Here is a 15,498-nt window from a genome sequence, read left to right as displayed (position 1 = left end):
ACAGAATTACAGGTTTCCAGAAGGAGAGGAGGACAAAGAGGCAAAGATAAAGCACCTGAGGAATCAGGCGATAGCCTATATGATTGAACAAGAGCCTCATTTTAACACTGGCTTTAAGGCCATGCTCTAGGAATGCTCATAGTTTAATTTCTTTTTATTTAAGATATTTTTTATACTTAACCAAGCAGTACTTTGATGAGGTTCAAAATGAAATTTCTGCATGGCTTTCTGCATAAAACTTTTCAGGGTCTTAGAGTTATTTTAGTTTCTCAGCATACTATAGCAGTTATACTTTGCATCGCGGTGCCTTTCCATAGAACATACAATCCAGTTAGGCCTTTTTTTTTTTTTTTGGTATTTCATCATCCTTCTAGTGAAGTAGGTTAAGATTATGCATTGCCCCATCTTATAAGTGGGAAAACTGAGGTCGTGTTTCTCTGGTTGCTTATTATGTCTACCATATGCTGCTGCAATCACCAGAGTCGATTTTGACAACAGGCATAGTCATCATCCCCAAACTGATGGTGGTGAGAATGAGCAGGTTGTCATCATCCTTCCATAGGTAAGTGCCAGAGGAAGATGAGCAACTAGGATGCCACAAAACAACCATTAACTTTCTGGGAAACAAGGGCATGGTGCTACCCCTCTCTAGGCTAATCTTAATGCTGTCAGATGCTGAAAAATATTATTAGGATGACTCACACAATTAAACTAATAATGGTTTTTGTTTTGTTTTGTATTCACATATTTTTCTTCATGTGACCTTCTGCTGCCCTGTACTATCATAAATCACATCTTTCTGAAGGCAAGGCTGAGTAAATTCACATACATGAGTATGTATTAACATTTCAACTAATGAGCATTGTCTTTTCTGGGAAGGGAGGGGGACATCATCTTAAAAAAGGAGCTGGAGCTGTCAGCAGTCTTTCATGCAGTCTTCAATTAAGATATTTATTATATCACTTTAGGGCAAGTATTTTAGTATAAAAACGAAAAGAAGAATCCTGCAAGCAAAGAATATAGCTTATTGTGTTTAGTTAGTTCTCTACAAGGAATGAGTAAGAGATGCGGGGTTAAAACTTATTGTTGGGTTGTCATGGCCAGTAGATGACAGATATTGTTTCTTCTTTTAAAAGACAACTCTGTGGTCACAACTAATTGTAGGAGAAAACATAGAGTTGTTTTCCTTTTCTTGGGTTCAGCTCCTCTCCCTACTTGTGATTTGTTCTTACCTTTGAATTAGGTGGCCCTTGTCATCCCATCAGGATGTTCTTGATCTCAGCCTTACCTCTGATGTTTCCTCTGAGCAGCACCCCTTACATGGGACTGAACCCACTTCTCCATTCATCAGTATTTCCAAGTTCAGAGTCCTGATTTTCTTGTCCAGGTGTGACTTCCTTGTGTTAGATAATTTCAGGTATCATTCCCAAAACAGAGAACTTGGGGAGCCAAAGAGCCTTTACACAGTGCTTCTCTCAAACTCTTCCTAGAGAGTATGCTTGTGAGTCGAGTCTGGCCCCTGCAGCCCTCTCTTTTCCACTATCACGGAGGGAGCCCAAGCTCTTGGTCAGGCTTGTGAGCAAAGCAAAGGAAGCTGTTGCAGTTGTAAAACTATTGGGAATCTTTTTGAAGGGAAAGAACTTCTGGTGGCTCTCTTGCTTCCTAATAATTCTCCTGTAAATTATCCAGAAACCTGCAGACCCCTTCATCATCGCAGGTCTCACCTTCTCACTCTACTCTCTTTCCAGATAAAACATAGCCTCTGCAGACCTGTCAGCCCCTTAGAGTTTACCCCTCTATCTCCAGAGTTACTTTCTGCTTTGGTGGTGTCTTTCATGAGAAGGTATTGGAGATTCTTGCACAACCAGCCCACAGTGGGCACGGCATATATGTTGGCAGAGTCGAACAGACTGCCAAGATAGGGACAGTATCCTTCTGCTATAAAATTCCAATCAAAGTTGGCCTGTGACTGGGACAGTGATCTTCAAAGGGTTGTCCCCATTCACAGCAGGCTATGAGAGTCTGCCTTGTGAGCCCTGAAAAGATTAAAGTATGTCTTTTTTTGCAGGGAGAGGGTTTTTATATACTAGAGAATGCAGTAAGTGAGCCATGGGCCTTTTGCCATAGTCAAAAAAGTATGAGAGCATTGAATAGTACAGTCTTGCCAGGAAGCAAAGAGATGGTCATTGTCTTTGAAGAGTATCTTCTGCTGCATCTAAAAATGGACAGCTTAGCCTATGACATACAAGGATATGGAGAAGGTCTGCTAATAGTCTTGGCCTTAAGGACTTATCAAATCCTGACTCTCAAATCCTGACTCTCCTGACATCATCAGAATAGCATTTTCCACCCTCCAGGTGTCGACACAGAAACCTTAAGCCTGCGTACATCCAGGTTGCTCTCTCCCTCCCCACACTCCTGCCAATTTGTTAATTGACCCTGAGAAATACAACTGATAATAGTACTGGTCATTCACTTTGGCCTGATCAGAACATTCCCTCAGAATGAAAGTCATGAGTTGCAATTCAGAAGAGTCTCTATTCAGAAGCTTTTGGCACTCTCACCAAGTCAGGGGCCAACCTCTGTCCAGGATAGTGAGTGACTGGGCACTTAATGCTGATGGCCTCTACAGACTTCCTTTCTTCTTTTATAGCTGGGAATTTTCCCCCTACTTATCTTGCTCCCCAGTCGGAAGCATTCTGTTCAGAGACATTCTTTAAATAGTGCATATTCAGTTGGCTGGGATCTGAGTGTCATCCTGCCTGTTTCCCTAAGGTTTCCTCTCGTTCATCTTGGTTGGTATCTTAGGTCTTCCCTAGCCCGGAGTCACACATTTAGGAATAATTTCCTGGCTTGCTTCCACAGATGGCTAATTACATCCATTATGTATGGATTTTAGTAGTTTAATTCTTATAATGAACTGTATTTCCAAAGTCTTAAAACATATCTTACTGTGGCCTCTAGGCCCTGCAGTGTCTTATAATCCTGTGATCTGTTAGTAGGAGCAAACTCTCCCCAAATCACAGCTCTTTGGTGGCAGAGATAGACGCTGAATTTATATATTCCATCTATTACCCCTCTTTTGAATTAGGCAGAGTCAGTGGACTTCATTGCTTCCATGAAACCAGCTCTAGATAGTCTTCCCACACAGCATATAAGGAACTGGATAGTAGTTGGCTGGGTCCCTAAACAGCAACTTAAGGACTTTAAACAGCAGAGGAATCAAACAAGAGATGAAAGCAGCTGCAAATAATACCTATATGAACTGAAAGGTTAGCATCCCATGTCCTCAAGTAGGGCAAGGGGCAGAAGTCAAATTCTCCTCTGTCTGAATCAGTTTATTAGTGATAGCTTTCAAAATGATCCAAGGTCCTCAAGTACCACTTGCTCAACAAACATCTATTAGTAGCTTTGAGCATGCCAGGCATGGAGTGTAGGCGTAGGATGAATAAAAGTTAAATGAGACATGGTGTGTGCACTCCAGGAACTCACAGTCTAGTGAAAGCTTAGCTTGCTGGCAAATGATTCCTGGAACAAGTTATGGGATGACTGGCAAGAAGGAGAAGGAACATTTGGAATTACCTGGAAAGGCGTTCAACCTTGCAGTTGTTCTGCAAGCACAAAGCTGTTTTACTGTGCTGGGAGCCCTGGTCCCCTTTTTCCTCCTTCTCCTTGCCCCCAATTTCTTCCCACACTGTGGAGTCTGGCTGCTCTCCTCATATGAGGTCTATTTCTGCTGAGTTACAGGATGAGTCCACCCACGGAACAGCACCCCATCCATGAAAGGAACAAGGATCTTCAGATTAAGCTGAAGTTTAGGCTGATTTATTCATTTATTTTAAGAGATTAAAGAATAAAAACTCTTATTTGAATATGAATGGGCTTCCATACTCTTTTAAAGCACAAATATTTTGTTAATTTTTAAAATACATGTATCCTAGAATCCTGAGTACCAGAGCTAGAAACCTCGGACAAGTGTGAGAGAGAAAGCAAGGAAGTAAACTAGCCTGGTTTAAAAAAGCTAACTAGGAGAGTTGTATTAATTTTGGCTAAATTCCAAAACCAAGTGAAATGTTCCAAGAACAGATTCTATTGTTCATAAAATGATAATCCAATATATTTTGAATTTAACAAGTACTTAGTGTCAGTTACCTTAGCGAGCACTGGTAATAGTGAGCAAGACACAGTCTCAGCCCTCATGGTTCCTTGAGAATGTCTCTTCAAAGTAAAAGGCATAGCTTCCTAAAGTGCCTCTCTCTCTCTCTCTCTCTCTCTCTCTCTCTCTCTCTCTCTCTCTCCCCCTCCCTCCCAACCCCACCCCCATCTAATGATAGTCATGGGCAGACTATGTTGGCAATTAGCACACTGACCTTCAGGCACTGCTTTGTATGCCCCACAATTTGCTACATGAGTTGTGTCAGTCAGGATAGATTAGGTTATGCTGTAGTAACAAATAATTAAAATATCGGTGGCATAAAACAGCAAAGGTTGGTTTTTCACTCAAGCCACATATTCATCACAAGTCAACAAGGATCTTTGCATATTGTAGTCACTTAGAGACCCAAGGTGATGGAGCAGCTATCAATTATAATGTTGCTGGGTTTCGTACCAAAGGGAAAAGAAAACTCTGGAAATTCTCAAAAACATGCTCCAGACTCAAGCCTAGAAATGCCACGTGTCACTGCCACACAAAATTCAAAAGCTATAACTAGTTACAAAGCCCCCATTTACCCATAAAGAAGCCAGAAAATTCAAACTTAATCTGTGCTGGGAATTGACAAAAATGGAATATTTGGTGAATAGCACTAGTGACTACCACAGTGGTGTGTAGTGGATTTACAGATGCTAATCCAAGCCCTAAGACACTAGGCCATTAGGCAATGTCAGCCTCACTGTAGTGAATTCAGTCTCCTCAACCTCAAAGGAAAGTAAGAAAAGCACAATTACCACTAGGTCTCTGGAATAATCTGATCCCAGAGTGACCTTTCATGCCATTCTCCAGTCATATAGACACACACACACACACACACACACACACACACACACACACACACACACACATACGTACAAAATGGAGACAAGGGGGATGGGGTGCTAAAGTGATGAGATGATTAAATGTAGAATTTTCAAAGCCAGACAAAGTTGCATTTGCATTCTGGTTTCACCATTTACTTCCCATGTAAACTTGGGTAAATTTCTTAACTTTCCTGTGTCTCAGTTTTCTCATCTGCAAAATGGGACTGATAAAGCCTAACTCACAAGTTTGTCATTGGGATACCCTGAAATAAGTCATGCAAACCCTTTAGCCCAGTGCCTGGTATCTGATAGGTACTGAAAAAGTGGTAACCATTACTGTCAGAGTTCAGATTGGAATAATTAGCAAATACCAGTGCAATGTCTGAAATAAATCATGTAGCAAATATGAAGGATGTTTTTAATTGTTGCCTTTGCCTTGAAGTATTCTGCTAAGTGTCAAGAAAAGGAATGTGGGAGAGATGTTCACAAATAACAACAAATAATGCACATAAGAAAAGCCAGTGATATGATACAGCTGCAACATGTATCTCAACATACAAATTTGGGGATACTATTTATGAAATTCTTGTACATGCACTCCTAAATATTTTCTAAGTCTAGACAGCCTACTCTAATCTTAGACATTTATTGAGTGCCTACTGTGCACAGATACCTCACATATAGTATTCCATTTAATTATTGTGGTAAGCCCCTCAGCTCATATTTGTATGCCCATTTGATGAATGGGAGCCTTTATAGAAAAGTAGGTAAGAGTATAGGCTCTGGTGTCAGACTCAAATCCAGACTCTACCACTAACCAGCTGAGTGACTTTAGGCAACTTACTTTACCACTTGCTCATCTGTAAAATGGTAACAATAATTGCACATCTTGGAGTGGCTGTGTTAATTAGATGAGATAATGTATATAAAATGCTTAGCCTTGTGCTTGGCAAGTAACAAAGGCTCAATGGATGTCAGTTAGAGTTACTAAACATGAAGAAATCAAGACTCCAAAAACTTAAGTCATTTGCCCAAGATCACACAGTTAGTAATTAGTAAAATTTAAACTCTGGTCTTTCCAAATCCAAAGCACATGGGCCTGTGTTTTACCACATCATTCCATTATTTACGCTCATATGATTGTCCTTAGGACTGCATTAATTTTCTGAAATTTGGGTCAGGCAGTTCTCAGGCCTAAATGAAGAAAAGCAAGAAATCATGCAGTGGTCCTACTGTAACGGTGGGAATAAGTAAATAGGGTCGTTCTATTTCAGTACTAGTTCAGAAACAGGCTCCTAAAGATGCTTAAACTGTAGAAAGGGGGAAATGTTACTCCAGAGTTTTGTTTACCTACTGTTGAGTGCCTGTGGTCCATTAGGCACTGTGCTAGTTGATTCTCTGTGTTTTCTCATTTAATCTTCACACAGACCTTTGAAGGAAGTACTTCCTTTCCCCATTTTACTGGAGAGGAGACTAAGATTCAAAGAGTTAAGTAACTTACCCAAGGTCATGCAGGTGGAAAATGATGAAGCCTCTGAAAGATAAATTAGGTTGAAAACAACCTTTATGCGATGAACAATGTAATCCCATTAAAAATTTTTAATCAACCTTTTCCTGATCATCAGAGTAATAAATGCTCATTATAGAAAGTTTGGAAAGTAATACAAAGAGTAAAGAAATAGGAAAAATTATCTATGACTCTACCACCCAGAGTTAATCACTGTTAACTTTAGTATAGTTCCTTCAAGTTTTTTTCTTTCTTTTTCATTATATAGCTGAGATCATATCATAACAGTATGTAATGCTGTTTTTTAGGAGACCAAGAATGAATCTAGTAGGTATTTCTACTTAATGTAACAATATCTTTGGTTATAAGAATTCAGGAACTGATAATGACAACTGCAATTTACTGACTATTACTATATGCTAAATGTGCTAAATGTGCTAAATTCACTGTGCTAAATGGTTTTAATTAAAGTATCTTATCTATACAACCCTATAAAATACATATTATATAATCAAATCATCAGAATATTTATGCAACCAGTATTTTAACACACTCCATTTTTTAAGGGAAAGAGGTAAAAGACAATAAATAAGCTATAGATCTAATTTATTTTAAAAATCCAAAGAAAACATTGCTAAGCTGTGGACTGTAGTCATCATGAATTTTCTTCTGTTTTCCTCTTTTCCATCTGCACAACAGTGAGTCTTGGTGTCCATGATGATGAGCGCAGTGATGATTTACAAGCATCATAGATTAAAGAAGGTTTAACCACTCTTCTCTCCCTTGGTTTGTGCTTGGATAGGCAAGCACTTGAGCAGCCCAGATTATTGCTTAGTGGTAATCAGAAACAGGAAATGAAGCACATCTCCCTAATGTGACCTGGATCATGTTCTGATCTCTTCCTTTGTTGTTTTTGCTGGCTCTACAGTAGCCTTCTTGTCTTCTGGACTTCAAGACTGCCTTCTCTGTAGCCCTCAGAAATGTCCTTTACTAGCCATATAGACTAGGTAGAAAATGGTAGCTGAATTGGCTTTGAAGGGAGTCCTTGCCCTGTAGAAGAGGAAGAAAAGGAAAGTAAAGGAAAGTCTCTGAGATTAATGAAAGTGCTCTGAGCCAAGTAAAATCTAAAAATAGCCTCCATGTGATAAGAACACATGACCCATAAGGGTCATAAAGGGAGACGTTAGGAGAGGCTCTGGCTACAGAAATGCTAACGGTCAGGAGTAGACTTTTTGGGGTTTGCTGTTTTATGTGTTTAAAGACTAGGTCTGTGTTTTGATAACTGAACTTGCTAATAGCCAGCCACTTGAAATGCTGCTTCCAGCTCACTATTTGTTTTAAATAAAAAGATTCGGCCAGTAATAATGGGAGGAGCTGTAAATGACTTCCCCAGTTGGGATTGCCTGCTTGTTTTTCCTTCTGCCTCGGCATACTGATGTGCAGGCCACACTCACAGACTCACACATGTGAGGAGATAGCCCAAGAGAGTCCTCAATCCGTATATTTATATAGAAGGGTATTCAACTATCAAAATATATAGGTAATCACGGTGAAAAGAAAAATCTGCAAGAATTTAAGTATACCATGTCTCATATATTCATTTCTTTCTTCATTCATTTGACATTTATTGAGTACCTACTATGAGAAGCATTGTGCTATTTGCTGTAACATATGCTAATATTTCTGAATAATGGCCTTTATTCTTCCCCATTCATAAGCTTACCATCTGACGGGGATTCTGTCTTATCATCTACTAAAATATATGCAAGTCACTCAGAGTGAGAGCTATTTTAGGATAAATGTCTTGGGAATGATACTGAAGATAAGTGCTGTAGGAGTCTAGAGAGATAAATGTTCACTTCTGGCTCAGAAGACATCAAAGAAGATAGGTGGAGAGGAAGAGAGGTGGGCTAGGAATTGTACAGTAAGTATCAAGAGGCAAAGAAAAGGCATGGCACACCAGGAGATGCAAGAAGACTGGTTTACCTGGAAACCAATCACATGGGAAGGTGTATTGAAATGGTTTAGAAGCTAAGTATCAGATTTAGAAGCTAAGTATCAGTATATGACCTAGACATATGTAGTTGGGGAGGGGAAGGGGGTCAGGGAGGTACCTCCCAAGGTCTCAGATATTCAGGAGATAAGGGTGACATTAGAACAGAGAACAGCTCTTCATTTTCTGAATGTCTGCTAGGCCATCAAACCATCACTATGTCCCAGGGAAATAGATTCATACAGAATTTGTCAAAGCTGTAGAAAGGACATAACCTCAGAATAAAAGATAGCTCTTTAAATTGAACCAATTAAGAAACATTAATGAAATTATGCTTATTTTTTTTACCATGGTCCAGTGGAAAGTTCATCATAGCCATTGATATGGCTAAGTCCCCTTTACTCCAACTCCAAGCTCTCCAAGGAAGCTTATAACTATTATACGAGTCTACAGGAGAACGAGACACCTTGGTGCAATAGCTGCCATCCTAGACTTGAACACTGGCCCCTTTGGATCTTTGCTAACATGACTAAGTGCCCTCAAGTGGGATCTGCTTTTGGGACACTGGCCAAAACACATTCTTAACTTTAAAAGCCTAAGACTAAACCCTGGACTGTGATGAATTTACCAAGGTAAATGGCCTTTTCTAGAGTTCCATCTGGGCAGCTTACCAGCTTTCTCTCTGGTCCTCCTTAAAGAGCACCTCATTGTTCAAAATACCTACATTTCTGGTTAATGGAAAAGTTTAGTTTATAGACTTAACTGTGTATTGCATATGTATATCACCAAGAAGAGAATAGAATAAAATAGCCTTACTCTAAGTGTTTTAGATGATTCGAGAACTACTTCACCACAAGACACATCCAGAATATATAAGAATTCTCAAATCACAACAGAAAACAAACAACCCAATGGGGAAAATATGGGTAAAATAATTGAATGGGCACTTCACTAAAGAGGATGTCTGGATAAGTGAGTACATAAAAAGTTGTTCAGCAACATTAGTCATTAGGGAAATACCAATTAAAACCATGATGGGTCACCACTTATTATAATGGCTAAAAGTAAAAACACTGACAATACCAAGTACTGACAAGGACACAGAACAACTGGAATTCTCATGTATTGCAAGTAAGAATGCAAAATAATAAAGTCACTGTGGATAATGGTTTGTCAGTTTCTTAAAAAGTTAAACATGCACAAATTATATGACCCAGCAGTGGCACTCCTGGATATATACCCTAGAGAAATGAAAACTTATTTTCACACCAAAAGTGTGCATGCATGTTCATAGCCACTCTAGTCATAATCAACCAAAACTTGAAAGAACCCAAATGCTCTTCAGTAGGTGAAGAGCTTCACCTACTTCAGAATCTTACAGTGCTTTGGGGGGACGTTATGGTCAGTTAGTGTCATGAGTCGGTGTCATGGGAGAGAAATGATCATGTTTTCTTCAACTTATTAAGATTCCAGATAAAATGAGATTTTTATGGTACTATAAATATGAGAAAACATGCACGTTGTTCACTGATGCCTGTGTTAGCCCTACTGTGTGTATATGAGTGTGTTATGTCTCAGTCTTGAGTATGAAGTGGTGTAGGTTTTGAAGGAGCAGAGGGGTGAATTATGTGAATGGGAGGAGCAAAAGAAAGTCTGCATGTAAAATCAATGAAAGCATCTGTTTGTCAGTGTTGATTTCAACCCCAGGACTAAAGAGAGGCGTGTATGTGCACATGTGTGTGATTAAAAAATTTTTTTAATTAAAGCTTAAAATCATTGAGTGTCTTTAAAAACTGGTCTCTTTGCTGGGTAGAGGAAACCCCTGTATTTACATGAACTCAAGAGAATAGACAAACTTAAAGAATTGGCAGGACAGACGGCACTGCCAGAGGAAAACATCCAGCTCCTCACATCAGGGCAGTCTTCATCATTTGCTGTCCTGCGTACTGAAGGACATGACCCAGTGTGATCCATCCTCTCCATATCTGAAGCAGCAAAAGTTTTTCTGCTGCAAATCTATCTCCATGTTCCAAAATGTGTTTAATCAAGGGTAGGAAAGCCACAACTGTATTAAATGAGACAAAGTTTACCAGCAGGTGGCAATAGAGGTAATTGTGTCTTGGGAAAGATTAAACTTGTATTATTTTATAAGTCAGAGATAGGAACCTTCAGAACTTGCTCTTGTGTCCAGCTTCATTTCCTTCAGCCTTACACTAGCATTCTATGAGACGCAATTGTTCAGCCCAAGATACTGTAGCCAGAGACATAAACTTTTCCTCACTGAGCACCTGTCATGCTCCAGTTTCTAAGGGTGGCTCTTCTAAGAGTTTAGTGTTTTTAGCTGAAAAATTGGAAAAAATGGCAAAATCATTTATAGTCCTATAGATTTATTTATGGTTAAGGGAATCTCAAAAAGGTGAAATAAAATGCTGCTTTCAAAAATAACCTCCTGGCATTATCAGATGAGTCTAACTCAAACTCAAAAAAAAAACAAAAACAAAAACAAAAAACAAAGCCATTAGTCTGCTTTTTAATAGCAAAAGGATACTAAATTCCTAAGTGAATTTCTCAGACTTCTGTTGATTCCTTTCACACAGGAGAAAACCTTTAGATTTCAATGGAAAAAATAACTTTTTATTTACATGCCATAATTTCAAAGGCAGTGGAACAGGATAGTTTGCTCTGAAGCTCATCCCCAGTGAATAGCAAAGTGTTGCAAGAACTTTCACCTGACTGTCCTCACCATTAAGCTTACTGAGTGTCCACACTTCTTCCTGTTTAGCCAGCTTTCTCTGTTCTCTGGTTCTCTCTTTCTCTGGATAGATTCCTAGGCTTTTAACTCCTACTCTCATTCCTCATGCTCATTCTGTTCTCCTGTGGTCCATCACTCTCTTTAATTTCTTTATAATCTCTCTCCCTCGTAACTGAAAGGGAATTTGGAGTATATAATTTCGAAAAATTGAAACTATATTGCTGTAGTTCATGGTCTTAAATTGAAAGATTCATTCAATTCTATATTTCTAAAAACCATAAATAAGTTACTTTTTCAATTCGTTAACTTAATTTTTTAAATAAACATGTTTATGTGATTTAAAATTCCAAAAATACAAAAGGGTAAAAACGTTCTTTCTTACCCTTTCTCCTAGCCACACAGTTCTCTTTGGAAGCAGAGATATTATATGCATATACAAGCAGTTAAGTGTGTGTGTTGTGTGTGTGTTCTTTATTTTTTCTCATTTTTACACAAATTATAGCATACTTTACACAAAAGCAACTTTTTTTTTTAACTTAGCTATATATTTTGGCAATCGTTCCTTATCCATCCAGAAAGAAATTTCTCTTTCTTTTTCACAGCCTCAGAGCATTACATCATATGGACAGTTCATAATTTATTAACCAGACCACTACACATAGGCGGTCAAAATGTTTCCATTTGTATGCTTATATATATACACACATAAGCTTTGATTTCTGTACCCAGTTTGTACCTCATCACCTTCTGAATCCCCATATTATTTGTAATAAAGTCACTTTGTTTTCAGGGTACACAATCAGATCGTGACTCAATAACGATAAGTTTTTCTCTTTTCCTTTTTGTATGCTTATTGTGGATTGAATATTTGTGTCCTCTAAAAATGCATATGTTGGAGGCCTAACCCCCAGTGTGGATGTATTTGACCATGGGCCTCTAAGGATGTAATTCCAGTTAAATGAGGTCCTAAATGAGGATAGGCCCTGATTTTATAGAATTGTCCTTATAAGAATAGATACCAGAAAGCTTTTCTTATCTTGTATGCTTCATCTTGGGAGGACACAGTGAGAAGGTGGCCATCTAGAAGCCAGGAAGAGAGTCGTCACCAGAAACTGACCCTACTGGACCTTGATTGTGGACTTCTAGCTTCCAGAACTGTAACAAAATAAATTTCTGTTGTTTAAACCACCCAATCTATTGTTATGGCAGCCCTAGCACAGTAATATAACCTCTACTTTATTTTGTTAAATGTATTGGCCAGCCAGAACCGGAACACATTAAGTGATAGTGATAATTGTAGACATCTTTCTCTTATTTCAAAATTGAAAGGAACTGTTTCTAGTGTTTTCCATAATTCTGGTTTTGGGTTGATAAATATATAATCATATTAAGAAAGAAAAGATACCTCTTTTTCATTACATTTTTTCATTTGCTTGTGGTATTTGCTGAAAATTAACAGAAACCTTTTTAGCATCTATGGTAATGGCCATATGCTTTTTCTCCTTAGATCCATTGATAGAGTGGGTTATGTTAAATTCTTATGATTCTTTTAACCCTCGTATGTATTCCAAATGGATATCACACTGGTTATAGTATGTTATTCTTTTACTTTGCAGTTGCATTATGTTTGCTAATTTGGGGGGGTGGTGAATTTGAGTATTGATATTAATAAATGAGATCGGTTTATACTGTTTCTTTGGGTTTGGGTATCAATATTATCTCAGACATTTTCTTATTTTTTATTTTCTGAAAAAACGTTAAGAGCATTGGAATGATCTGTTCCTTAATAAATGTAGTAGAATTCCCTGTAGCTCCTTGGTGCTTTGTTGTTACCTGATTGTAAGGTGCTACTTCTTTAAAAACATTACTATTTTAAATGATAATTTGTATAGCTATTCCATTGTCTTCTAGAGAAATTTTAAGTAACCTCTATTTTTAGAAAATTATATACTTCCTGAGATTTCAAACTTATTTGCAAAATATTGAGAAATATTCTGTTTCTTTTAACTTCTCTTGTGTTTGCAGTTATTGTCTCCCTTTATAATATTTATTTTATGTATTTGTGTTTTTCTTGATTAAGTTAAGTATATTATTTATTCCTTCAAGGAACTAGCTCTTGAATTTAATGTCCTCTACTCCTTTTTGTTTTTATTTAAATAATTGCTGCTTTTATTTTTACTAATTTCTATGTTCCACTTCATTAAGATTTATTATTATCCTTATTATCATTCAGTTCTTTTTATTAACTCCTTGAGTAAGATCTTACCTTTTGCATTTTTAGGCTTTTTGTTTATTTTTCTAAATATATAAGGCTATGAATTTTTCTCTAAGCACTGTTCTAATTGCACCCCATTTCTGTTATGTAGTTATTTCTAGATTTGTTTCTGGCACAGAATTGAATTAATCATTATTCTTGATTCATAGCACATTCTCATCATTCATTAATTTGTAGCTCTCTTTTATTATTTGTTTAGTTTATTGTGTTCTGCCTATTCATCTCTTTCTCCTCTCTAATCCCTGTCAACCCCTGATCTTTTTACTGTCCTTATAGTTTTTGTCTTTTCTGGAATGTCATGTAGTTAGAGTTATACAGGATGTAGCCTTTTCAAATTTCTTTCACTTAGCAATATTCATTTAAGCTTCCTCCATATCTTTATATGGCTGATAGCTCACTTCAACTTTAGTGTTGAATGATATTCTATTACCTGGGTTACCACAATTCGCTTGTCCATTCACTTAATGAACATCTTGGTTGCCTCCAAGTTTTGGCAGCTGCTATAAACATCTGTGTGCAGATTTCGTGTGAACATAAGTTTTCAACTCTTTTGGGTAAATACCAAGGAACAATTTGCTACATCCCATGGAGTATATTTAATTTTTGTCTTCCAAAAGGGCTATATCATTTTGCATTCCCACCATCAATGAATGAGAGTTCCTGTTGCTCCACATCCTTGTCAGTGTTTGATGTCGTCAGTGTTCCACATTTTGGCCATTCTAATAGGTATGTAGTGGTATCTCCTTGATGTTTTAATTTGCATTTCCCTGATGACATGACATGGAGCATCTTTTTATATGTTTATTTGCCATCAGTATATCTTCTTTTATTTCCTTTTTTCATCTTATTACATTAGCTAGAATTTCCAGTATGATGTAGTAAAGCAGTAGTGGGAGCAGGAAAGCTTTGTTTTACTCATAAGTAGCTATAAGATGTTTGGTATCAAGTAGAGGACGTTCTCCCACTATACCTAGTTTGTTGAGAGTTTTAATCATAAACGAGTGTTGGATTTTGTCAAATTTTTACCCTGCATTTATTGATACAAAGATTTTTCTTCTCTGTGATGGATTAGATTAATGGATTTTTGAATGTCGAATCATCCTTGCATAACCAGGATAAATCTCCCTTGCTCATGATGTATGATTATTTTTGTACGTTATTGGATTGGATTTGCTAATATGTTGTTGAAGATATTTGCTTCTATATTTATAAGAGATATTGGTGTAGTTTTCTTGTAATGTCTTTTTCTAGTGTTGCTCTTAGAGTCATGCTGCCTTCATAGAGTGAGTTAGAAAATGTATCTTCTGTAAGAAATTGTATAAAATTGGTTTAATTTCTTCCTTAAATGTTTGGTAGAAGTCACCAGTGAACCCATCTGGGCCTAGTGCTTTCTGTTTTAGAAAGTTATTAATTATTGATTTAACCTCTTTATAGTTATAGGTCTATTCAGACGACTTTTTGTGTGTTTTGATAGATTTTGTCTTTCAAAGAATTGGTTTATTTCATCTAGGTTATTAAATTTGTGGACATAGAGTGGTTCATAGTATTCCTTTATTATCTTTTTAATGTCCACAGGATCTGTGGTGATTTTCTCTCTTTCACTTCTGATATTAGTAATTGATTTCTTCTCTCCCTTTTTTTTTATAGTCAAAAGGAAAGTTTATTAGAAAAGGGGTAACACTCTAGAGGCAGAGACAGAGAGTTCTCTCTCTCTTTTTTAACCTGGCTAGAAGCTTATTGATTTTATCGATCCTTTCAAAGAACTAGCTTTTGGTTTTATTGATTTTCTCTATTAAGTTCCTATTTTCAATTTCATTGATTTCTGCTCCAATTGTTATTATTTCTTTTTTTGCCTGTTTACACTGTATTTAATTTGCTCTTTTTTTCCCTGGTTTCCTAAGCTGAAAACTTAAATTATGAATTTTAGATTTTTGTTTATTTCTTGCAAGGCAGTC

This window comes from Pteropus vampyrus, unplaced genomic scaffold, assembly GCF_000151845.1.
Source record: "Pteropus vampyrus isolate Shadow unplaced genomic scaffold, Pvam_2.0 Scaffold1, whole genome shotgun sequence".
NCBI lineage: Eukaryota > Metazoa > Chordata > Mammalia > Chiroptera > Pteropodidae > Pteropus > Pteropus vampyrus.
This window is presented reverse-complemented; position numbering follows the sequence as displayed.